The following is a 25956-nucleotide window of genomic DNA, read 5'->3' as shown; positions in this document are numbered from 1 at the left end:
GGAAGTTCACGGTTCACGTACTGCTGAAGCCTGGCTTGGAGAATTTTGAGCATTACTTTACTAGCATGTGAGATGAGTGCAATTGTTTGGTAGTTTGAGCATTCTTTGGCATTGCCTTTCTTTGGAATTGGAATGAAAACTGACTTTTTCCAGTCCTGTGGGCACTGCTGAGTTTTCGAAGTTTGCTGGCATGTTGAGTGCAGCACTTTTAGGAAACAGAACTAATGAAACAGAAAGAACCAAAATTTAAAACAGAATTATTATTCTCTTAGAGAATTTAGAGAATCTTGTAAACATGAAGCAAGGGCATATGTTTTTAATAAAAATCATTTGATGATATTTAGATATGCTGCTGCTGCTGCTAAGTCACTTCAGTCGTGTCCAACTCTGTGCGACCCCATAGACGGCAGCCCACCAGGCTCCTCCGTCCATGGGATTTTCCAGACAAGAGTACTGGAGTGGGTTGCAACTGCCTTTTCCATTTAGATATGAATAATGTATTAAATGAAATACAGAATCATTGGATGGGTTGACCAGCAGAATGAAAACAGATATAACAACCGTCACATTGAAATCCCTCTTGGATATCCCACCATTACCTGAAATGTAATTTGTCAAAAACTGATATTATATTTACCTCCCCTAAAGGAATGCCTCTCCAGTTTCCCGAATAACATGAATTCATGTTATTATTCATCCCAGTATCATGCTTGAGGCCATAGGGTATTTAAGCCATTTCATATACTATGTACTACATAAATACTTTTACAATTAACCATAACTGTATCTCATATTGAGCTATATTAATCAAAAGCTCAAATTTGGAGTATCTTTTAGAACCAGGAAGCAATTTTAAAAAATACTCTGACAAAAGTTGCTGATAGTATCAATACGTAAATTATTCATCCTCTTAAACTTGTTTGGAATTAAAATGATATCCAAACCAAATTTCACTATAAAAGTTTGCTATTAGAGAAACTACTTTGCAAATTTTAAAACACATTTACCCTACTGTCCAATGCTAATACTGATATTACAATTCAGCATGATGGTAAAGAATGAACTAGACTGTGACAGTGAGTTATCATTGCATATTCTAAATACTCACTTCTTAAAGCTCAAGTTTTCCTCATCCATGAAAATGTAATTTGGGGGGTATTATTTCATTTCCTTTGTGTCCTAAATGTTGGTATCAGTTCAGAATGCATAAAAGAGAGCCCACAGAGAATAAATCCACCCATTATAATTACTGAAATAGAACTGCAGCTGTTTTGCACCTGTTGCTAAAATCTTTTTAGACATTCTCAGTTGAGACACTAATAGTTCTGTGGTTATACAGTTCTGGACCCCTGTGTGTACACAGTTGCAAAGAAACAGCTTTATAAGTTTAATAAAAGCTTACATTGAAGTCCTTATATTGAAATCAAACATTTTACCTTTCTTCAATGGACTATATGGCTAATAACAGAAACATTTGGAATTGAGAGTTAGAAAATTAGCCTATTATATCTCTTGCCATGACGGATGAGGAAATGTCATCCACGATTTTCATAATGATAACAAATACTTATTAAATAATTGAGCATGTAGTTATCTGGTCTTATTTCACAAATACATAAACTGAGGCTTTAAGAAAGTCAAGAAACTTATTAAGACCATGGAGCTAGAGAGTGATTGACCCTAAATCTAGGTTTATAATCATAATGCAGATTTGCTTCATTTTGTGATAACCTGCAATTCATCACCACACTATTTTATACAAGAGGCACATGTGTAAAGGCTCCTTTAAGACATAAAGCATAAACTTATGTAAAGCTATTACAGCTTTCAGAAGAATAGCCCATAATTCAGAAAATTACAAGGGATACTATTCTATTTCTGGGAAAACAATGTATATTAATATAATATAGACTTGAGAATAACTTCTGTGTATTGCCTAGCATTTTTCCATCAAGTAACTTATTAGTTAAAAAGTATACCATCTTCAAAAGAGACTTTTAATTGCATACAACAGAAAATGCTTAGTGGAACTCCATCTGGGACCAAATACAAAGAGCATAACTTCAGGATGTTGTGTTTTCTAGTCTCTTTTAAGTCCTGACAGGAATACCTGTAGATCATATTAGAAAAAATTGCTTAAGAGAAATACTTTAGTGTTTCCTTAGAATATTATCCTATGAGTGATCTATTGAATACTATAGCTATATCTCAGACCACCACAATAAAACAAATATCACAACAAAGAAGTCACATGAAATGTTTTAGTTCCCCAGTGCATATAAAAGTTATGTTTACACAATGCTATAGTCTACTAATAGTCTGTGCAGTAGTGTTATGTCTAAAAAACAATGTACTTCTATCAATCAAATAATACTTAATTGCTAAAAATATTAACCATTGTTGAGAGTCCCTTGAACTTCAAGGAGATCCAACCAGTCCATTCTGAAGGAGATCAGCCCTGGGATCTCTTTGGAAGGAATGATGCTAAAGCTGAAACTCCAGTAATTTGGCCACCTCATGAGAAGAGTTGACTCATTGGAAAAGACTCTGATGCTGGGAGGGATTGGGGGCAGGAGAAGGGGATGACAGAGGATGAGATGGCTGGATGGCATCACTGACTCGATGGATGTGAGTCTGAGTGAACTCCGGGAGTTGGTGAGGGACAGGGAGGCCTGGCGTGCTGCAATTCATGGGGTTGCAAAGAGACAGACACGACTGAGTGACTGAACTGAACTGAACTGAAGTTTCAGCATGATGTAGCAATAACATCAAAGATAATTGGTCACAGATTACAATAACGAACATATTGATAATGAAAACAGTTTGAAACATTGAGAGAATTACAAAATGTGACACAAAAACACAAAGTGAGCAAGTTCAGTTCACTTCAGTTGCTCAGTCGTGTCCGATTATTTGCGACCCATGAATCGCAGCACACCAGGCCTCCCTGTCCATCATGAACTTCCGGAGTTCACTCAAACTCACGTCCATCAAGTCGCTGATGCCATCCAGCCATCTCATCTCTGTCGTCCCCTTCTCCTCCTGCCCCCAATCCCTCCCAGCATCAGAGTCTTTTCCAATGAGTCAACACTTCTCATGAGGTGGCCAAAGTATTGGAGTTTCAGCTTCAGCATCATTCCTTCCAAAGAACACCCAAGACTGATCTCCTTTAGAATGGACTGGTTGGATCTCCTTGCAGTCCAAGGGACTCTCAAGAGTCTTCTCCAACACCACACTTCAAAAGTGTCAATTCATCAGTACTCAGCTTTCTTCACAGTCCAACTCTCACATCCATACATGACCACAGGAAAAACCATAGCCTTGACTAGACAGACCTTTGTTGGCAAAGTAATGTCTCTGCTTTTCCATATGCTATCTAGGTTGGTCATAACTTTCCTTTCAAGGAGTAAGCGTCTTTTAATTTCATGGCTGCAGTCACCATCTGCAGTGATTTTGGAGCCCCCCAAAATAAAGTCTGACACTGTTTCCACTGTTTCCCCATCTCTTTCCCATGAAGTGATGGGACCAGAAGCCATGATCTTCGTTTTCTGAATGTTGAGCTTTAGGCCAACTTTTTCACTCTCCTCTTTCACTTTCATCAAGAGGCTTTTGAGTTCCTCTTCACTTTCTGCCATAAGGGTGGTGTCATCTGCATATCTGAGGTTATTGATATTTCTCCCGGTAATCTTGATTCCAGCTTGTGCTTCATCCAGCCCAGTGTTTCTCATGAAGTACTCTGCATATATGTTAAATAAGCAGGGTGACAATCTATAGCCTTGACAGACTCCTTTTCCTATTTGGAACCAGTCTGTTGTTCCATGTCCAGTTCTAACTGTTGCTTCCTGACCTGCATACAGATTTCTCAAGAGGCAGGTTAGGTGGTCTGGTATTCCCATCTCTTTCAGAATTTTCCCACAGTTTATTGTGATCCACACAGTCAAAGGCTTTGGCATAGTCAATAAAGAAGAAACAGATGTTTTTCTGGAACTCTCTTGCTTTTTTGATAATCCAGCTGATGTTGGCAATTTGATCTCTGGTTTCTCTGCCTTTTCTAAAACCAGCTTGAACATCAGGAAGTTCACGGTTCACATATTGCTGAAGCGTGACTTAGAGAATTTTGAGCGTTACTTTACTAGTGTGTGAGATGAGTCCAATTGTGCAGTAGTTTGAGCATTCTTTGGCATTGCCTTTCTTTGGGATTGGAATGAAAACTGACCTTTTCCTGTCCTGTGGCCACTGATCAGTTTTCAAATTTGCTGGCTTATTGAGTGCAGCACTTTCACAGCATCATCTTTCAGGATTTGAAACAGCTCAACTGGAATTCCATCACCTCCGCTAGCTTTGTTCATAGTGATGCTTCCTAAGGCCCACTTGATTTCACATTCCAGGATGTCTGACTCTGGATGAGTGATCACACCATCGTGACTATCTTGGTCATAAGGATCTTTTTTGTAGAGTTCTTCTGTGTATTCTTGCCACCTCTTCTTAATATCTTCTGCTTCTGTTAGGTCCCTATCATTTCTGTCCTTTATCGAGCCCATCTTTGCATGAAATGTTCCCTTGGTATCTCTAATTTTCTTGAAGAGAGCTCTAGTCTTTCCCATTCTGTTGTTTGCCTCTATTTTTTGCACTGATCACTGAGGAAGACTTTCTTATCTCTTCTTACTATTCTCTGGAACTCTGCATTCATATGCTTATATCTTTCCTTTTCTCCTTTGCTTTTTGCTTCTTTTCTTTTCACAGCTATTTGTAAGTCCTCCCCAGGCAGCCATTTTGCTTTTTTGCATTTCTTTCTCATGGGGATGGTTTTGATCCCTGTCTCCTGTACAATGTCAAGAACCTCATTCCACAGTTCATCAGGCACTCTATCTATCAGATCTAGTCCCTTAAATCTATTTCTCACTTCCACTGTACAATCATAAGGTATTTGATTTAGATCATTTGAATGGTCTAGTGGTTTTCCCTACTTTCTTCAATTTAAGTCTGAATTTGGCAATAAGGAATTCATGATCTGAGCCACAATTAGCTCCCAGTCTTGTTTTTGCTGACTGTATAGAGCTTCTCCATCTTTGGCTGCAAAGAATATAATCAATCTGATTTTGGTGTTGACCATCTGGTGATGAGCAGGTGTAGAGTCTTCTCTTGTGTTGTTGGAAAACGGTGTTTGCTATGACCAGTCCGTTCTCTTGGCAAAACTCTATTAGTGTTTGCCCTGCTTCATTCCATATTCCAAGGCCAAATTTGCCTGTTACTCCAGGTGTTTCTTGACTTCCTACTTTTGCATTCCAGTCCGCTGTAATGAAAAGGACATCTTTTTTGGGTGTTAGTTCCAAAAGGGCTTGTAGGTCTTCATAGAGCCGTTCAACTTCAGCTTCTTAAGTGTTACTGGTTGGGGCATAGACTTGGATTACTCTGATATTGAATGGTTTGCCTTGGAAACAAACAGAGATCATTCTGTTGTTTTTGAGATTGCATCTAAGTACAGCATTTCAGACTCTTTTGTTGACCATGATGGCTATTCCATTTCTTCTAAGGGATTTCTTTCTGCAGTAGTAGATATAATGGTCATCTGAGTTAAATTCACCCATTCCAGTCCACTTTAATTCGCTGATTCATAGAATGTTGACGTTCACTCTTGCCATCTCCTGCTTGACCACTTCCAATTTGCCTTGATTCATGGACCTAACATTCCAGGTTCCTATGCAATATTGATCTTTACAGCATCACACCTTGATTCTATATAGCACGAGTCACATCCACAACTGGGTATTGTTTTTGCTCTGGCTCCACCTTTTCATTCTTTCTGGAGTTATTTCTCCACTGATCTCCAGTAACATGTTGGGCACCTGCTGACCTGGGGAATTCCTCTTTCAGTATCCTATCATTTTGCCTTTTCATACTGTTCATGGGGTTCTCAAGGCAAGAATACTGAAGTGGTTTGCCATTCCTTTCTCCAGTGGACCACATTCTGTCAGACCAATCCACCATGACCTGCCCATCTTGGGTGGCCCCACAGGGCATGGCTTAGTTTCATTGAGTTAGACGAGTCTGTGGTCTGTGTGATTAGATTGACTAGTTTTCTGGGTCTCCTGCATTGCAAGCAGACGCTTTCCCATCTGAGCCACCAGGGAAGTCTCAAAGTGAGCAAACATTGCTGTAAAAATGGAGCCACTGTACTTGCTCAATGCAGGGTTGCCACAAAACTTCAACTTGTTAAAAAAAATGCAATATATGCAAAGTTAAATAAAGCCAAACAAAATAAAATGAAGTACACTTGTGTAGACATAAGCCAGTCACTTCACCAGTTAGATCTCCTAGATTAGTTCTAGGGATAGAAACTTGATTTAGGGATAGAAACACACTTTAAGACATGGGATCATATTTTAGAAATAGTTTAGGTCAAATATTTTATTTATTTAAGCCCACAAAACTGTAAACACATTAACATTAATAAACTTTTCCTTAGTAACAAATATTTCATGTAGAATAGCCTATTTCCTCTTCATCAGATACTGACACACTGTTCAAGCATTCCTAAATGATCTAATGTACTCAATCACTGTGATCTGGATTTAAAATACAGTGCAGCTAGTAAACACTGACTCAGAAAACTAATAACCTCAGCTAGATTGTTAATAAATAATAAAACACTTGTATGTGTGCATGCTTCAGTCATGTCCAACACTTTGAGACCCAAGCATTGCAGACTGCCAGGCTCCTCTGTCCTTGGCATTTCCCAGTCAAGAATACTAGAGTGGGTTGCCATTTCTTCCTCCAGGGGATCTTCCCAATGCAGTGATCAAACCCTCTTCTTAGGCACTGGCAGGAAGATTCTTTACCACTGAGCCACCTGGAAAGAAGATAAACTTACCTAAAATAAATGCTATCTTCCTTACATATAGGGGGTTTCCCTATATGTAAGTGCATAAAAAGCAGGTTTGATCCCTTGGTTGGGAAGATCCCCTCAAGGAGAAAATGGCAACTCACTCTAGTATTCTTGCCTGGGAAATCCCATGGACAGAGGAGCCTGGCAAACTACAATCCATGTCGCAAAAGAGTCAGACACAACTTAGCGACTAAACAACAAGAAACAAATATAACCCATAATTAATAACAAATACTATAGAGTACCAACTATAGGTCAAGTAATGTTCTATGTCCTTAACAAATAAAATAATTGCAATCCTCTCAGACAATTACTTTTCACTGGTGAGCAAACTAAGACTTTTCCAGTTGATCTTCCCAATACCGTAACACATCATAAGGAGCAGATTAGTCTAACTGCAAGGTTCACACTCCTATCCACTACTCTTCTACAATAAATGTGAAAAACAATTTTTTTTCTTAAGTATGTTCTCTTAAAACATAGTATCTTACAATGTTGATTACATTATTATGTTGCTTAAGCAAAACTAATTCTTTATGAAGTCCACCCTGTGCCACTTGTAATTAGCCAACTGTAAATTACTATAGTCCGAATAGATTCATCTCTGTTGATCATTTTTAAACAAGAAGAGAACATTGAAAACAAATTTTATAAATTGAATTTGGATTGTGCAATGCATATTTCATACCAAGTAATCATTAGCTATAATTAAAACTATACATTTAGTTCCAAAATTTGCTTAATAAGGTATAATTCTGAGAATTGAATCTTGTCTATTTTTTCATTCTCATGTAAAAAGAGAAGTTAAAATATTAAATTTCTTTGGGAAGTTCCTAAAAAATAAAAACTAATTTTAATCCAATATGATTTACAATAAAATAAACCTTTGGGCTTCCCAGGTGGCACTAGCAGTAAAGAACCTGCCTGTCAATGCAGGAGACATAAGAGACGCAGATTTGATTCCTAGGTCAGGAAGATCCCCTGGAGGAAGAAATGGCAACCCACTCCAGCATTCTTGCCTGGAGAATCTCATGGGCAGAGAACCCTGGTGGGCCACAGTACATGGCTCACAAATGGTCGACATGACTGAAGTGACTTAGCATGCAAACCTTTGGTTACACACTTGATTTTTAATTTCTCAATCCTAAGGAGGGGCTCACACTTAACTAGCTCATCTTTAACATTCTTTCAATAATCTTAAAAGTAAATTTAGAAATTAGAAAGTAGCAGGAGAGAATAGATCTAAATTACGCCAGAACAAATTATATTTCTGAATGTAAGGCTCATTAAAGAAGAGAAACGGTTATTTTGAAAGCCTGTATAATTTGATTTGATATTAAGGTTTTTGCCAAAGGATGTCTACAATATTTTTGTAATGTTGTGTTTTGATTAGAGTGAGGTACAGATATAAATGAACTTATTTCCTTTACAAGGTATAAGTTCATAAATCTACAACTCTGTGTTAGGATATACATGATGGAAAAGTTACACAATTTTGCCTCTGAGATTCATTTTATATTTCTCAGTTCCCTAGTCAATACCCATTTGAGAACAACTTTAATATGAATGGTAAAATTAAGAAATATTCTTATGTCATAATAAGAGTAAACAAAATTTAGAGAAAGGTCAGTAAACATTTGACTATAATGAGTGAAAATAAATCTCAAAGTTTCTAGAAACAAATGATTTCCATGGAAATGTTTGATTTGGGTCAAACCAACTAAAGTATTAATGTTTGTTTGTTGAGTTCAAAGAATATAAAAATAATTTGTGGCCCATTGACACTTTTGAAATAAAGTAAATTAGCCCTCTAAAACTGTCAATGCTTTAGTAGAGTTTTTAAGTTTTTCAAGGAAGCAAAAATTCATCATCACATCACAAAATTAATTCTACCGACTGGCAAAATGCTAAGATGAGTTATAGTAATTACTTAGAAGGGTATGTGATATAACATTTTTGTACATTTATGAAAAGAAAATTATTGTTTCTTTTTGAGTCAGAGACTCCCATCATATAAAAATGCTTAACCCTTTCATTTAATTCAGAAAATATAATGTATTTGATGCCGTGTTATACAGGGTTAATCCATTCTCCACAGTGAAGTGCACAAATTTTAGCAATAACATATTCTGTTCCACTGTCATCCGTATAAAATATTGTTTACACTCCAGGACTATTGCTTCAGGAAATTATTGATGAGAGCAGCTGCTCCTTCAGAGGAGAAGTAGAAAAGTCCTTTCTGTCCAACCAGGGGCACTTTCAGTCCCTTGCTTTATCTCTATGGCACAGAAGCAAGCAAGATTGGATTTCAGACTTTCAATATTTAAAAAAAAAATGAAATGAAATAAAAATCTTTAGAAAGAAACTCTTTAAAAACTTCACTTGGGAACTTTTGTCAAGCTCTGAGCCATCTCCCTTCACTCAGAATCCTTTGTTAAAAATAAAACGAAAAGCAGAGCTTAGGCTATACAGAGTGATCAGCATCCAGCTTCAAATGCAACTCACTGCTACTGAACTGAACATTGTAATTGCAATTATAACTCTACACTGGTTCATGCATAAATTATTCAAATTCTGGCAATAGATTATTCAAACATTATCTCTCAAGAAATGTTTCTGAAAGCTCACTAACAATTTTACCACAACCCTTTACTAACAAATGCCCTGCAATTAAAAGTTTCATGTATTTTTTAGACCCTGATGTGGTCAATAAAATTGTTTTAACACAAATCTATTTTTAGCTGTAATACACTATTAAAAACTTCTCTCTTGTCCAATCTCAAAACAGTCAGCACTCTGAAAAGAAAAGGTTGAGAGTTTATCTACATTGTTCAAACTGAGTATATGTACTTCAAAAGACTAATATCTTTTGTAAAAGTATGAAAAAAATGAGATTCTCAATTACTGTTAAAATGTCTACAATGCCAATTTCATATAACCTAACTGGCTTTCCCATCATGATGCATAAAACCATATTTTCATTAAAAAAAAAAAAGTTGAATCAACCATTAGAATAAGTTGCAGCTGAGTTCTAAAATTAATCATTTACATCTGGCTTTTGTGCAAGTCATAAAATTCATAAATCCTGAGATATGTTGTTGTTCATGCTATAGACTATATGAATTGCCTAAGCACTATTTAATCCATAATTTACACGGACATACCTGGGATCCCTGATGGCTTTCCCTGAACATTGCATCAAGTCAGTAGCATAGAATGATTTCTCAACTATTGTTGTCTGATGCATCATGAGTGTCACTTACACTAATCTTAAATTAGTGCATTTTTAAAAAAATAAAGAGGAGACAATAAAGGTTTACTGCTTAACCTCTGAACAAAGAACTGATTACTTATCTTCTGAAAAGTTCAGAATCTAATCTTATTTCTCCCATGACTGCGTCTTTTAAACTAACTGCTTCTCATTGATCTGAGCAAGTCTTAGCCCTGTTGCTGAGCCAAGCACTGGGGCAGCTGAAATATCTAGACTGGCTTCACCTATGTCACATGATCAGAAAATATTTATGTAAGAGTTAAAAATCATGATATTATCTCTTCTTGTTATGTGTGCATGTGTGCTAAATCGCTTCAGTTGTGTGCAACTTTTTGAGACCCTATGGACTGTATGGAGGCCACCAGGCTCCTCTGTCCATGAAAATCTCCAGGCAACAATACTGGTGTGGGTTGCCAGGCCCTCCTCCAGGGCATCTTCCCAACTCTGGGATCAAACCTAAGTCTCCTGCATTGGCAGGCAGGTTTGTTTGTTTTTAACTACTACCACTACCTGGGAGACTCCATTCTTGTTATATAAATGCTTAAATATAAATGTTCCTTTGTCGTGGCTATACAGACAACAAGAGTATCAAGAAATTGTCTTGTTATTCATTACCTATATTGCTTAACCTTTGGATTAAACTTTTTCTTCCATAACTGAATAATATATGCCTATCCTCTCTGGGTGAAAATCAGAGGATTGTGCTTTGTCTTACAATGTCCTCCTATAGAAGAGAAAGATACACCTGCTGGTCCTGCTAGCTGTCATTCTGCCAGCACAGCAGAGATGCACAGTATATACAACATAAATTTCTGTCTATATGTCTATATTCATACTCTACATCATTCCATGAAAGATTCCAGCATGGTTTACAGGAAAATATGCTTTACTCTAAGATGAAATAAAATGTATTTTGACATTATAACTAAATAAAAACAAGAGCAGTAAGAGAGCAGGAATACAATTTGAAAAAAGAATAATCATAATAACTACCATTAATTTGTATATAATTTAAGGTTCAGACCGGGAAGAACAAGGTGAACATGATCAGCTTCCTAAAGACTCAGTAGTTTCTGTAAGACTTAAAAACACACAAAGAGACATTGCTTTGCCTAGTTAAAACCATGACCAATATCTGATTTTTCTTTCTCAGTGAACAGAGCCAAGAACACAAAAAGGTAGCACTGGCCAGAAGGTAACCTTGAAGAAAGTGCCTTGAAATGGTAGTTATGATTCTATAGTAATAACAAGAAGCCTGCAGCCTTATTTTTATCCTGTTTATGAAGCCCTGTGGCAAGGAAGGAGGGAAGATGCAGATTAAGGATATGCCATAAACTAGTCAATGCACAAGTGTGAAATGGATATGAAACTATTAGCAGAATTTTTGCTGCCAGCAAAAAGAAATTCATGTGTATAGAAAATGCAGTTTATTAGTCAGGACTCTATGACAAGTAAAAGAAACCCGTAAAATCCTGTCTTCATCATTCTTTTGTTACTCAAAAAATTAAATTGCCACAGAAACCTTGCATATCAAAATCATATTTATCATTATTCAAACGCATTAAGAGCAAAAGAACTAGAAAGTATATTTCAAAGAAATAAATAGCCTTAATTTTCTTCTTTCAACTTTGCTGGAGAATAAAGTGATTAGATTTTGGATTTGCATTAATGAATAATTTAGTAGTTATGAAGAAGACACTAATTGTTGATGGAACAACCTTTGCTGAAGAACTCTATTTAAATAAGCAGAGTGCCTCAGGGTATTTTTGTCAGTCTAAAGAGAGCCATTTTATTTCACTCTAGGAACTTCTACAGTTCACTGTTGCATTAACTGAAAGAGTTTTAGGCAGCACAGTTGCTGTGCATATCAATGGAAAATCTCAATAGAAATATTATTTCTGATTTTTAGATAAAAAATAAAAGGGTAACAGACCACATGGGACAGTTATAAACAAAAATAGGGAAAAACCATAAAGAATTTTACAAAAGAGCCATTGCCCCAACAGTATTACATACTCAGCTAATCTGTATAACATAGTCTGTAGTTACATCAATTGATAATAAACTAATTGTCTGTAAAAAACAACAGTCACTTTACCTTTAATCCAACAAGGAGACGCCCTCAGTCCTCATAGTTACTGAGTGCCTACTGTATATGAGATGATTTTCTAGACACAGAAGACAAAGAAGCCTCTAGATTTTTACAAATCATAACAGTTCACCAATATTAAATGAGCACCAAATTGGAAAGGAACATTGTTTTGAATCTTTGTATTTATAGGACTTAGGTTTTGCAATCCTGCAATTTTTAATAAAGAAAAATAAATGTGTTTTTAGACAAAAAATAAAGAATAACTATATTATCATTTCTTTTTTTAAATATAAATTTATTTTAATTGGAGGTTAATTACTTTACAATATTGTTTTGGTTTTGCCATACATCAACATGAATCTGCCACAGGTGTACACGCGCTCCCCATCCTGAACCCCCCTCGCTCCCCATACCATCCCTCTGGGTTTCTCAGTGCACCAGCCCCAAGCATCCAGTATCATGCATCGAACCTAGACTGGAGATTCGTTTCATATATGATATTATACTTGTTTCAATGCCATTCTCCCAAATCATCCCACCCTCTCCCTCTCCCACAGAGCCCAAAACTGTTCTATACATCTGTGTCTCTTTTGCTGTCTCGCATACAGGGTTATCGTTACCATCTTTCTAAACTCCATATATATGTGTTAATATACTGTATTGGTGTTTTTCTTTCTGGCTTACTTCACTCTGTATAATTGGCTCCAGTTTCATCCACCTCATTAGAACTGATTTAAATGTATTCTTTTTAATGGCTGAGTAATACTCCATTGTGTATATGTACCACAGCTTTCTTATCCATTCATCTGCTGATGGACATCTAGGTTGCTTCCATGTCCGGGCTATTATAAACAGTGCTGAGATGAACAGTGGGGTACACGTGTCTCTTTCAATTCTGGTTTCCTCGGTGTGTATGCCCAGCAGTGGGATTGCTGGGTCATAAGGCAGTTCTATTTCCAGTTTTTTAAGGAATCTCCACACTGTTCTCCACAGTAGGTGTACTAGTTTGCATTCCCACCATCAGTGTAAGAGGGTTCCCTTTTCTCCACAGCCTCTCCAGCGTTTATTGCTTGTAGACTTTTGGATGGCAGCCATTCTGACTGGTGTGAAATGGTACCTCATTGTGGTTTTGATTTGCATTTCTCTGATAATGAGTGATGTTGAGCATCTTTTCATGTGTTTGTTAGCCATCTGTATGTCTTCTTTGGAATAATGTCTGTTTAGTTCTTTGGCCCATTTTTTGATTGGGTCGTTTATTTTTCTGGAATGGAGCTGCAGGAGTCGCTTGTATATTTTTGAGATTAGTTGTTTGTCAGTTGCTTGATTTGCTATTATTTTCTCCCATTCTGAAGGCTGTCTTTTCACCTTATTTATAGTTTCCTTTGTTGTGCAGAAGCTTTTAAGTTTAATTAGGTCCCATTTGTTTATTTTTGCTTTTATCTCCAATATTCTGGGAGGTGGGTCATAGAGGATCCTGCTGTGATGTATGTTGGAGAGTGTTTTGCCTATGTTCTCCTCTAGGAGTTTTATAGTTTCTGGTCTTACATTTAGATCTTTAATCCATTTTGAGTTTATTTTTGTGTATGGTGTTAGAAAGTGTTCTAGTTTCATGATTTTACAAGTGTTTGACCAGTTTTCCCAACACCACTTGTTAAAGAGATTGTCTTTTCTCCATTGTATATTCTTGCCTCCATTGTCGAAGATAAGGTGTCCATAGGTGCATGGATTTATCTCTGGGCTTTCTATTTTGTTCCATTGATCTATATTTCTCTTGAGAAAGAAGAATGGAACTGGAGGAATCAACCTGCCCGACTTCAGACTCTACTACAAAGCCACAGTCATCAAGACAGTATGGTACTGGCACAAAGACAGATATATTATCATTTCTATGAAAGATTTATTCACATGGAAAGTTTGAACATGGAATGAGAGATGAGGAAAGTAGAGATGGGTAAAGGACCAGTTTCCTATAAGGAAAAATTAACTCCTTGTAATATATGGGTTACTTAAAGTAGAAAAATAAAATTTTGAATTTTTTGTCTAGATTCAACTCTGAACAAGCATACTTCTGCACTGAAAGCCATTAAGAAATACAGCAAATATCTGGCTCATGAGATTATGGTTATTTGCATCTTATACATGTCTTCATGCTCCATTTCTTTTTACAGTAAATACCAGTTACTTTCAAAACCAGAAAAAAAATCAATAAAGTATATTTTTAAATTAAGTATAATATAATGTTAAAACTAATAAAAAATAAACCTAGATTTCCTTTCATATTTCAAGCTATATCTAAATGTTATTTCATATTTATGTAAACATATATACTCAAATGCTTGTATATATATATGTATATCATATATTACACCATCAGCACAGAGTTACTGGTTTCCACTTCACTGTGAAGTCAAGGTTCCCTTAGCACAGGATCATCCTGTGAAAACTACCAACTATTAAGAATGATGAAGACATTAATATTCACATCTCCAGTCAATATTGTAGAATGCTTAAAATAATCATTTATTTCCAAATGTAATACTAAAACATAAATTCAAATCTTTCATTAACTCTGAAGTTTGTAGTATTTTTAATATACAACTATGGGGAGAGGCTAACATGCCTTCCTCGGTTGTTAAATACTAAACAAAAATTTCTGTTAATTTGCCATATATATTTTTATAATTAATTGATTTATTTTAATTGGAGGCTAATTACAATATTGTAGTGGTTTTTGCCATACATCGACATGAATCAGCCATGGGTGCACATGTGTTCCCCATCCAGAACCCCCCTCCCACCTGCCTCCCTATCTCATCCCCAAGGGTCATCCCAGTGCACCAGCCCTGAGTGCCCTGTCTCATGCATCAAACCTGGACTGGTGATCCACTTCATATAGGATAATATACACGTTTCAACACTACCCTCTCAGATCATCCCACCCTCACCTTCTCCCACAGAGTCCAAAAGACTGTTCTTTACCTCTGTGTCTATTTTGCTGTCTCACATATAGGGTCATCATTACCATCTTTCTAAACTCCATATATATGTATGTGTTAGTATACTGTATTGGTGTTTTTCTTTCTCACTTACTTCACTCTGTATAATTGGCTCTGGTCTCATCCACCTCATTAGAAATGATTCAAATGCATTCTTTTTAATGGCTGAGTAATACTCCATTGTGTATATGTACCACAGCTTTCTTATCCATTCGTCTGCTGATGGACATCTAGGTTGCTTCCATGTCCAGGCTATTATAAACAATGCTGCGATGAACATTGGGGTACATGTGTCTCTTTCAATTCTGGTTTCCTCAGTGTGTATGCCCAGCAGTGGGATTGCTGGGTCATAAGGCAGTTCTATTTCCAGTTTTTTAAGGAATCTCCACACTGTTCTCCATAGTGGCTGTACTAGTTTGCATTCCCACCAACAGTGTAAGAGGGTTTCCTTTTCTCCACACGCTCTCCAGCGTTTATTGCTTGTAGACTTTTGGATGGCAGCCATTCTGACTAGTGTGAAATGGTACCTCATTGTGATTTTGATTTGCATTTCTCTGATAATGAGTGATGTTGAGCATCTTTTCTTGTATTTGTTATCCATCTGTATGTCTTCTGATTCATGTCAGGGAGTGTTTTGCCTATGTTTTCCTCTAGGAGTTTTATAGTTTCTGGTCTTATGTTTAGACATTTAATCCATTTTGAGTTTATTTTTGTGTATGATGTTAGAAAGTGTTCTAGATTCATGATTTTACAAGTGGTTGACCAGTTTTCCCAACACCACTTGTTAAAGAGATCGTCTTTTCTCCATTGTATATTCTTGCCTCCTTTGTCAAAGATAAGGTGTCCATAGGTGTGTGGATTTATCTCTGGGCTTTCTATTTTGTTCCACTGATTTATATTTCTGTCTTTGTGCCAGAACCATACTGTCTTGATGACTATGGCTTTGTAGTAGAGCCTGAAGTCAGGCAGGTTGATTCCTCCAGTTCCATTCTTCTCTCTCAAGATGCTTTGGCTATTCAAGGTTTTTTGTACTGCTATACAAATTGTGAAATTATTTGTTCTAGTTCTCTGAAAAATACCATTAGTAGCTTGATAGGGATTGCACTGAATCTATAGATTGCTTTGGGTAGTCTACTCATTTTCACTATATTGATAATTCCAATCCATGAACATGGTATATTTCTCCATCTATTTGTGTTCTCTTTGATTTCTTTCATCAGTGTTTTATAGCTTTCTATATATAGGTCTTTTTTTTTCTTTAGGTATCTTTATTCCTAAGTATTTTATTATTTTCATTGCAATGGTGAATGGAATTGTTTCCTTAATTTCTCTTTCTATTGTCTCATTGTTAGTGTATAGGAATGCAAGGGATTTCTGTGTGTTAGTTTTATATCTTGCAACTTTACTATATTCATTGATTAGCTCTAGTAATTTTCTGGTGGAGTCCTTAGGGTTTTCTATGTAGAGGATCATGTCATCTGCAAATAGTGAGAATTTTACTTCTTTTCCAATCTGGATTCCTTTTATTTCTTTTTGTTCTCTGATTGCTGTGGCTAAGACTTCCAAAACTATGTTGAATAGTAGTGGTGAGAGTGGGCACCCTTGTCTTGTTCCTGACTTTAGGGGAAATGCTTTCAATTTTTCACCATTGAGGATAATGGTTCCTGTGGGTTTATCATATATGGCTTTTATTATGTTGAGGTATGTTCCTTCTATGCCTGCTTTCTGCAGTGTTTTTATCATAAATGATGTTGAATTTTGTCAAAGGCTTTCTCTGCATCTATTGAGATAATCATAAGGTTTTTATCTTTCAATTTGTTAATGTGGTGTATCGCATTGATTGATTTGCAAATATTAAAGAATCCTTGCATCCCTGGGATAAAGCCCACTTGGTCATGATGTATGATCCTCTTAATACGTTGTTGGATTCTGTTTGCTAGAATTTTGTTAAGGATTTTTGCATCTATGTTCATTAGTGATATTGGCCTGTAGTTTTCCTTTTTTTCTGGCATCTTTGTCTGGCTTTGGTATTAGGGTGATTGTGGCCTCATAGAATGAGTTTGGAAGTTTACCTTCCTCTGCAGTTTTTCTGGAAGAGTTTGAGTAGGATAGGTGTTAGCTCTTCTCTAAATTTTTGGTAGAATTCAGCTATGAAGCCATCTGGTCCTGGGCTTTTGTTTGTTGGAAGATTTCTGATTACAGTTTCAATTTCCATGTTTATGATGGGTCTGTTAAGATTTTCTATTTCTTCCTGGTTCAGTTTTGGAAAGTTATACTTTTCTAAGAATTTGTCCATTTCTTCCAAGTTGTCCATTTTATAGGTATATAGTTGCTGATAGTAGTCTCTTATGATCCTTTGTATTTCTGTGTTATCTGTTGTGATTTCTCCATTTTCATTTCTAATTTTGTTGACTTGATTCTTCTCCCTTTTTTTCTTGATGAGTCTGGCTAATGGTTTGTCTATTTTACTTATCCTCTCAAAGAACCAGCTTTTAGCTTTGTTGATTTTTGCTATGGTCTCCTTTGTTTCTTTTTCATTCATTTCTGCCCTAATTTTTATTATTTCTTTCCTTTTACTAACCCTGGGGTTCTTCATTTCTTCCTTTTCTACCTGCTTTAGGGGTATTTGACTTTTCTCTTGTTTTTTTGAGGTAACCTTGTACTGCTATGAACCTTCCCCTTAGCACTCCTTTTACTGTGTCCCATAGATTTGGGGTGGTTGTGTTTTCATTTTCATTCATTTCTATTCATATTTTTATTTCTTTTTTGATTTCTTCTGTGATTTGTTGGTTATTCAGACGTGTGTTGTTTAGCCTCCATATGTTTGTAGTTTTAATAGTTTTTTTGTAGTTGAAATCTAATCTTACCACATTATGATCAGAAAAGATGCCTGGAATCTTACTATCTTATCAAAGCTAGATTTATGGCCCAAGATATGATCTATCCTGGAGAAGCTTCCATGTGCACTTGAGAAAACGGTGAAATTCATTGTTTTGGGGTGAAATGTCCTATCTGTATCAATTAAGTATAACTGGTCCATTGTATCATTTAAAGTTTGTGTTTCCTTGCTAATTTTCTGTTTAGTTGATCTACCCATAGGGTGGGGTATTAAAGTTTTCCAATATTATTGTGTTACTGTTAATTTCCCCTTTCAAACTTATTAGCATTTGCCTTACATATTGTGGTGCTCATATGTTGGGTGCTTATATATTTATAATTGTTATATTTTCTTCTTGGATTGATCCTTTGATCATTATGTAGCATCCTTGTCTCTTTTCACAGCCTTTATTTCAAAGTCTATTTTATCTGATATTAGTACTGCTACTCCTGTTTTCTTTTGGTCTCCATTTGCATGAAATATCTTTTCCCAGACCTTCACTTTCAGTCTGTATGTGTCCCTTATTTTGAGGTAGGTCTCTTGTAGACAGCATATATAGGGGTCTTGTTTTTATATCCATTCAGCCAGTCTTTGTCTTTTGGTTGGAGCATTCAACCCATTTACATTTAAGGTAATTGTTGATAGGTATGATCCCGATACCATTTAGTTTGTTGTTTTGGGTTTGTGTTTATACACCTTTTCTGTGTTTCCTGTCTAGAGAAGATCCTTTAGCATTTGTTGAAGAGCTGGTTTGGTGGTGCTGAATTCTCTCAGCTTTTGCTTGTCTGTAAAGTTTTTGATTTGTCCTTCATATTTGAATGAGATCCTTGCTGGGTACAGTAATCTGGGTTGTAGGTTTTTCTCTTTCATCACTTTAAGTATGTCTTGTCATTCCCTTCTGGCCTGAAGAGTTTCTATTGAAAGATCAGCTGTTATCCTTATGGGAATCCCCTTTTGTGTTTGTTGTTATTCCCTTGCTGCTTTTAATATTTGTTCTTTGTGTTTGATCTTCACTAATTTGATTAATATGTCTTGGGGTGTTTCACCTCGAGTTTATCCTGTTTTGGACTCTGGGTTTCTAGGACTTGGGTGGCTATTTCCTTCCCCATTTTAGGGAAGTTTTCAACTATAATTTCCTCAAGTATTTTCTCATGGCCTTTCTTTTTGTCTTCTTCTTCTGGGACTCCTATGATTTGAATTTTGAGGTGTTTGACATTGTCCCAGAGGTCTCTGAGGTTGTCCTCATTTTTTTTTTTATTCTTTTTTCTTTTTTCCTCTCTGCTTCATTTATTTCCACCATTTATCTTCTGCCTCAGTTATTCTACTGTTGGTTCCTTCAAGAGTGTTTTTGATTTCAGTTATTGCATTATTCATTATTGATTGACTCTTTTTTATTTCTTCTAGGTCCTTGTTAAACATTTCTTGAATCTTCTCAATCCTTGTCTCCAGACTATTTATCTGTAACTCTATCTTGTTTTCAAGATTTTGGATCACTTTTACTATCATTATTCTGAATTCCTTTTTAGGTAGACTCCCTATCTCCTCCTTTTTTGTTTGGTTTGGTGGGCATTTATCATGTTCTTTTATCTGCTGAATATTTCTCTGCCTTTTCATCTTGTTTAGATTGCTGTGTTTGGGGTGGCCTTTCTGTATGCTCAAAGTTTGTGGTTCCTCTTCATTGGGATGGTTCCTCCCTGTGGTTGGAGTTGGACGAATGGCTTGTCAAGGTTCCCTGGTTAAGGAAGCTTGCATCGGTGTTCTGGTGGGTGGAGCTGGATCTCTTCTCTCTGGAGTACAATGAAGTGTCCAGTAGTGAGTTTTGAGGTGTCTATGTGTTTGGTGTGACTTTGGGTAGCCTGTATATTAATGCTTAGGGCTATGTTCCTGTGTTTCTGGAGAATTAGCGTGCTCTGGAATTTGTTGGCTCTTGGGTGGAGCTTGGTTTCAGTGTAGGTATGGAGGCTTTTGGATGAGCTCTTGTTGATTAATATTCCCTGGAGTCAGGAGTTTTCTGGTGTTCTCAAGTTTTTTATTTAAGCCTCTTACCTCTGGTTTTCAGTCTTATTCTTACAGTAGCCTCAAGACTTCTCCATCCATATCACATAAAACATCTAGGTTAATGGATAAAGATTCTCCACAGTGAGGGACACCCAGAGAGGTTCACAGAGTTACATGGAGAAGAGAAGAGGGAGGAGGGAGATAGAGGTGACTAGGAGGAGAAGAGGGGGAATCAAAAGGGAAGAGAGCAATTTAGCCAGTAATCAATTCCTTATATGCTCTCCACAGCCTGGAACACCCAGAGAGGTTCACACAGTTACACAGAGAAGAGAAGAGGGAGGAAGGATACAGAAGTCATGAGGAGGAGAATAGGGGGAGTCAAAAGGAGAGAGACAGATCTAGCCAGTAATAAGTTCCCTAAGTATTCTCCACACCCCAGAATACCCAAAGAGATTCACAGAGTTGGGTAGAAAAGAGAAGAGGGAAGGAGGAGATAGAGGTGACCTGGGGGATAAAAAGGAGAGTCAAAAGGGGGAGAGGGCAATCAAGCCAGTAATCACACACCTAAGTAAAAATGGGTACAGAAGACTGGATTCTTACAGGTACAAAATTGATAACAAATACTAAAAAGCAAAGATTAAAAATCTAGAATAGAGGTTAGACTCTCAAAAATACAATATTAAAAAAAAATCACAAAAATTATAAAATATATGTATGAAATTTGCTTTAAAAATAGGGTTCATTTTTTGCAACGTAATAGTAGGTTATAAAAATGAAAAAGGAGTAATAAAGGGCTTAAAATTTTTTAATTTTAAAAATTAAAAAATGATAATAGTAAAATAAATCTAGGAATTTCTCTGGAGCTGTTGTGGGCCATGTGGGGTCAATTCAGTTTCAGATAGTTCCTTGTTCCAGCTTATACTTCTTCTCAAGGTCTATAGGTTCCTTCCAAAGTGAAAGTGAAAGAGAAGTCGCTCATTTGTGTCCGACTCTTTGCGACCCCGTGGACTGTAGCCCACCAGGCTCCTCAATCCACGGAATTTTCTAGGCAAGAATATTGGAGTGGGTTGCCATTTCCTTCTCCAGGGATCTTCCCAACCCAGGGATCGAACCCAGGTCTCCCACATTTCAGGCAGACACTTTACTGTCTGAGCCAGCTAACTACAGGGTTTTAATCTGTTGCACCTGTCACTTCCAAAGTGGTTCCCTCTGTTTATTTTGGCTTCTTCTGTTTGCAAGTCTCTTCAGTGTCTAATTTCTGCTCTGACGCAAGGGGGCGGAGGTGGTCACTTATTTAGGCTCACTTGTTGAGTTGTGCTGTGGGGAGGGAGGAATACTGCAAACAAATATCACTGGCATGTGTGGAGAGTGCTCACAGTGTCTGGGCCACACTGTGTTTGTCCCCACTCTTGGCATGTGTGTTTTCCCAGTCTACACTACTCAAGTTCCAGGTTGCTCTGCAGGGCCCTGGGTGGCATGCTCTTCCCAGGTTTAAGCCACTCAGATTCAGGTTCTCGGATGCTCCACAAAGGCACAGACTAGGTTGGGCCTGCATTTTGTGCCCTTCCCAGGTCCGAACAGCTCAGGCGACCAGGTGCTTGGCGAGTGCACGCTCCCCAGGTGGACAGTGCATCTTATCACCTCCCCTGTCCCAGCCGCTTGGTTTCCTGGGTGCGCAGCAGGAGCACCATCTCAGGTGTACCATGTGTCTCCTCTGAGGAGCTGATCTCTGGCTGCGACCCTCCTGGAGGATGTCAACTGTCCAGGATTCCAGGAAGACTTGGTTAGCAACTTGGAGCCTGCTCACAATTTGGTGGAGGATGCCGTCTCTGAGGCCAAGATCGCCCCTTGCCTTCCATGACTGTAGCCCCTGCCTCTCTGCCTCAGGCGGGGGATGGGCTGGTCCGAAGCCAGCTAGCTCTCCTCTGTATTCATTCAATCCTTTGTTCTGTGAGTGGGCCCAGCGGTCCCTTAGGTTAGAGCTTTTTGCGGGAAAGTTCTCTCTCTCTCTCTTTTTTTTTTTTTTTTCTCTCTCTGGCTACCCCACAGTTTGGATTGCTACCTCAGATTGTCCTCAGGGCATTCAGGCCCGGTCCTTACCCTAAGCAAGGCAGCCTACACCTCCCGGTTTAGTCCCCACTTGCTGGTGGCAGATGCGAGCATCTGGGCTACTTCTCCACTGGGAGTTGAAGTCAGGTGGGTAATCTGTGAGTTTTATTTTTTCCTCTTGGTTATGTTGCCTTCTGAGATTCCAAAACTCCCCCAGAGACCTGCCAGTGAGAGGGTTTCCCGGTGCTTTGAAACTTCTCTTTCACAACTCCCTCCCCGGGACAGGTCTCCATCCCTAACACTTTTGTCTCTCTTTTTATCTTTTATATTTTGTCCTACTACCTTTCGAAGACAGTGGGCTGCCTTTCTGGGTGCCTGGTGTTTTCTGCCATTGTTCAGAAGTTGTTTTGTGAAATTTGCTCAGTGTTCAAATGATCTTTTGATCATTTGTAGGGGAGAAAGTGGTCTCCCCATCCTATTCCTCCACCATCTTAGGACCACCCTCTGTTAATTTGCTATATTTAAGAAACCTCTATTTTTGTACATTGAAGAAACTCCAAATAACTGTAGTGTTTCAAGTCAGAAGGATTTTCAAGGGGAAATATGCCAAAAAATATAGGCCTGAAGGATGAATGTAAGTTTAGGAAAGACATAAAGCAGAATAAAAAAGATCTACACACACAATTAAATTAGGGATTTTATAACTTTCCACTATTTTTAGGAAATATGGTTGTCTAAAGGGAATGTCAGAAAATATATGATCTCATCCAATTCAATCAATAATTCTATTTAATTGACAAATATTTATTGCGAACTTATAACCAACCCCAAAAAAGGTGCCAGAACTTATAATCAATTAGCTATATTTACAGGGAGTAAATACTAGTTAACCTTTGTTTTTCTATTATAACCATCCTTATATTTTGAACATGTTCCCATGTTATATAAGTTGGTCTCACATCTTTCCACCTCTTACATCATACATATACACACACATACACACAATTTGTTGGATTTACACACAAATTAAAGAAAATGTGTGCAATCAAGGTGTAAGAGATAGGAAACTCCCATCTGGTCCCTGATTATCACCTATCCTTGGAGAGCTCAAACCTCATGTCTTGTGGTAATTGATCATCAGTATATTCCTGTCACTCCTCATGCCTTTTCACAAATCAGAACTCCCTCCCAGGCTCTGGATTCTCATAGTTAATTCCTTGCCACTTTGAGAATATAAAAATGTATTCTCTTACTTCAAACCAAGCATAAATGCGGGTACCTAGATGAAACTTTCTACGACCTTTATCTACCTAGACACACCATATAGTTATTTATTCTTTGTAGTCCTCCCTGGAAGATATTTTCCAAAGAAGTAAGTCACAGGTAACTTCTACTCTCATACTCCAGAAACCTATTTACTGTATACTGTGCTCAATCGCTTCAGTGAGTCTGACTCTGTGACCCTATGGACTGTAGCCTGCCAGGCTCCTCTGTCCACAGGATTCTCCAGGTAAGAATACTGGAGAAGGTTGCCCTGCTCTTCTCCAGAGGATCTTCCCCACTCAAGGATCGAACCCATCATTTGTGTCTCCAGCATTGCAGGTGGATTCTTTACCCACTGAGCCACCTGGGAAGCCCATTTACTGTATATTAGCACTATGGAAGAGAAACTTGGCTCAAGAAAATGGCACAAAGCCCCTTCTGCTGGATAATTTAATGGAACTCTTTTTATTTGCTCTCCTAATTTTGCCTTTTTTACAGCCCAAATAACCTTCCTGTGTCTTGGGAAAACTTCCTTTTATAGTATACATTCTTATAGTTTGTGTCTGTGCTTGTGTGAGGTGTGTGATCCCATTTTCCATATCTCATGTTTCCAATAGCTTCCATAATATCCTAATACTCAAGTTATATTACTCATTGATACTCAGTACCTTCTTGTTGCCTCTTAAAATAAATCCCTCTTCGGGACTTCCCTGGCAATCCAGTAGTTAAAAATCTACCTTGCAATGCAGAGGACATGAGTTTGACCCTGGTCAGGAAGCTAAGATCCCACATGCCTCATGGGCAACTAAGCCCATGCCACAACTAGAGAAGCCCATGAACCACAATGAAAGATCTCATGCTGCAACTTAGACCTGACACAGCCAAAGAAATGAATAAATAAATTTTTTTAAAAAAATTTTAACCCAGCATCTATATTTTGCTATACACATCTCCTGAGAAATCTGAATTCATCATAACTTTTATTTCCCTATGGCCCTCAAAGATCTATCACTCTAGTGAGATTGCTCCCATCATATACACTGTCCCAGCTTCAGTATTGTTAATGGAGCTCACCAAGCTTCACACATATTTGATTTCCATCCAAATCTGTAAACTTGCAAGATTCGACTCTAGACATTTGTCCTCCATAAAATTTTCCATCTTCATCTCTCTTTGGTCAGGCAACTCTTAACAATGCATACATCATCTTTTGTTTTTGTAGTACTTTCTATTCTTACTATGGACTTCCCTGGTGGCTCAGAGGTTAAAGCATCTGCTTGGAATGCAGGAGACCCGGGTTCGATCCCTGCACCGGGAAGATCCCCTGGAGAAGGAAATGGCAACCCACTTCAGTACTCTTGCCTGGAGAATCCCATTCTTACTATACTCTAGTTTAACTGCTCATGTATTACTGCATTAGAAGATTATGACAGATAGACTCATGGCAGGCAGTTTTCAGCTGGATAAAATGCTATAAATAAATACTTAACAAAATGAATGAAACGTTTGTGGAGTTCTAAAGAGAGAATGAGAGTATGACTGTCTCAGAAATTTATCTATCTTAACCTGATAGATCCAAGTAAATTCAAATTTACCAATAAGCAAATATTAAATTTCTTCTTTCTCCCATGTAGGCATTCTAGAGAATTTTAATACTTCAAAAACTCAGTATGTTAATATAAAACTAATGCTCTGCCAGTGTCACTTGATTTTTAATTCTCTCATAATTCTTGACCCAAATGCCTTCCTTGGTGCACTGCTCTAATCCAATCTCTTGATAAAATGTATTTATTCCCATTTCAGTTTGCTCTGGTTGTTTCTTCATAAGTGCTTTCTATTCTAATGAATTATTTAAAGTAAAAACATGTGTATGACCCTATTTCTATTGGTAATGTTATGTTCATTTGTTTGCAAACAGAGAAAAACAAGAATACAAGCGTCACTTTTGTATATTTAAATAATCCACATTGCCAGAGGTCCCTTATGCTTACTAAAAAAAAAAAAAAAAAAAGGTGTCTTTCAATAATCTGTTAGAGAGTATATTAAACAATGGATCACTAGATACAATTTTCTTCAATTATATATACTATTCTTCCCTTCTGATATTTGACAGGTGACCATGAAACTTCAGTATTGGGAAATTTTTATTTCCCCTGGTGTAATATCCTTTCTTCAAGCACATTCAATATTATTTCTAAGGGTTGTTTTCATTCTTTCCTAGGGAGATCTCAACTAGGAAGTAAGCTCTAGGGGCATTTTCTCTTCAACTGCAGCTGAATCTATAGCACCTGGAAGAGTCCCCGGCATTCAATAAATATTTGTTAAATAAATTAATGGCTACATCAGAAAAGAAAAAGATTATTTTCTCTATGTACTTTCTCTTTTCCTTCTTGGGCCTTTCTTAAAAGTACCTAAACTTCTCCCTTTTTACCCCCTGACTGCACATTCCATTGATATCTTTAGGAACTAACTGACAGAAACAGTTTTAAACTGAACTTAGTGATTGTAGAATACTAGTTGATG

Source organism: Oryx dammah, unplaced genomic scaffold (assembly GCF_014754425.2).
Source record: "Oryx dammah isolate SB20612 unplaced genomic scaffold, SCBI_Odam_1.1 HiC_scaffold_27, whole genome shotgun sequence".
NCBI lineage: Eukaryota > Metazoa > Chordata > Mammalia > Artiodactyla > Bovidae > Oryx > Oryx dammah.
Note: the sequence above shows the minus strand (reverse complement) of the source record.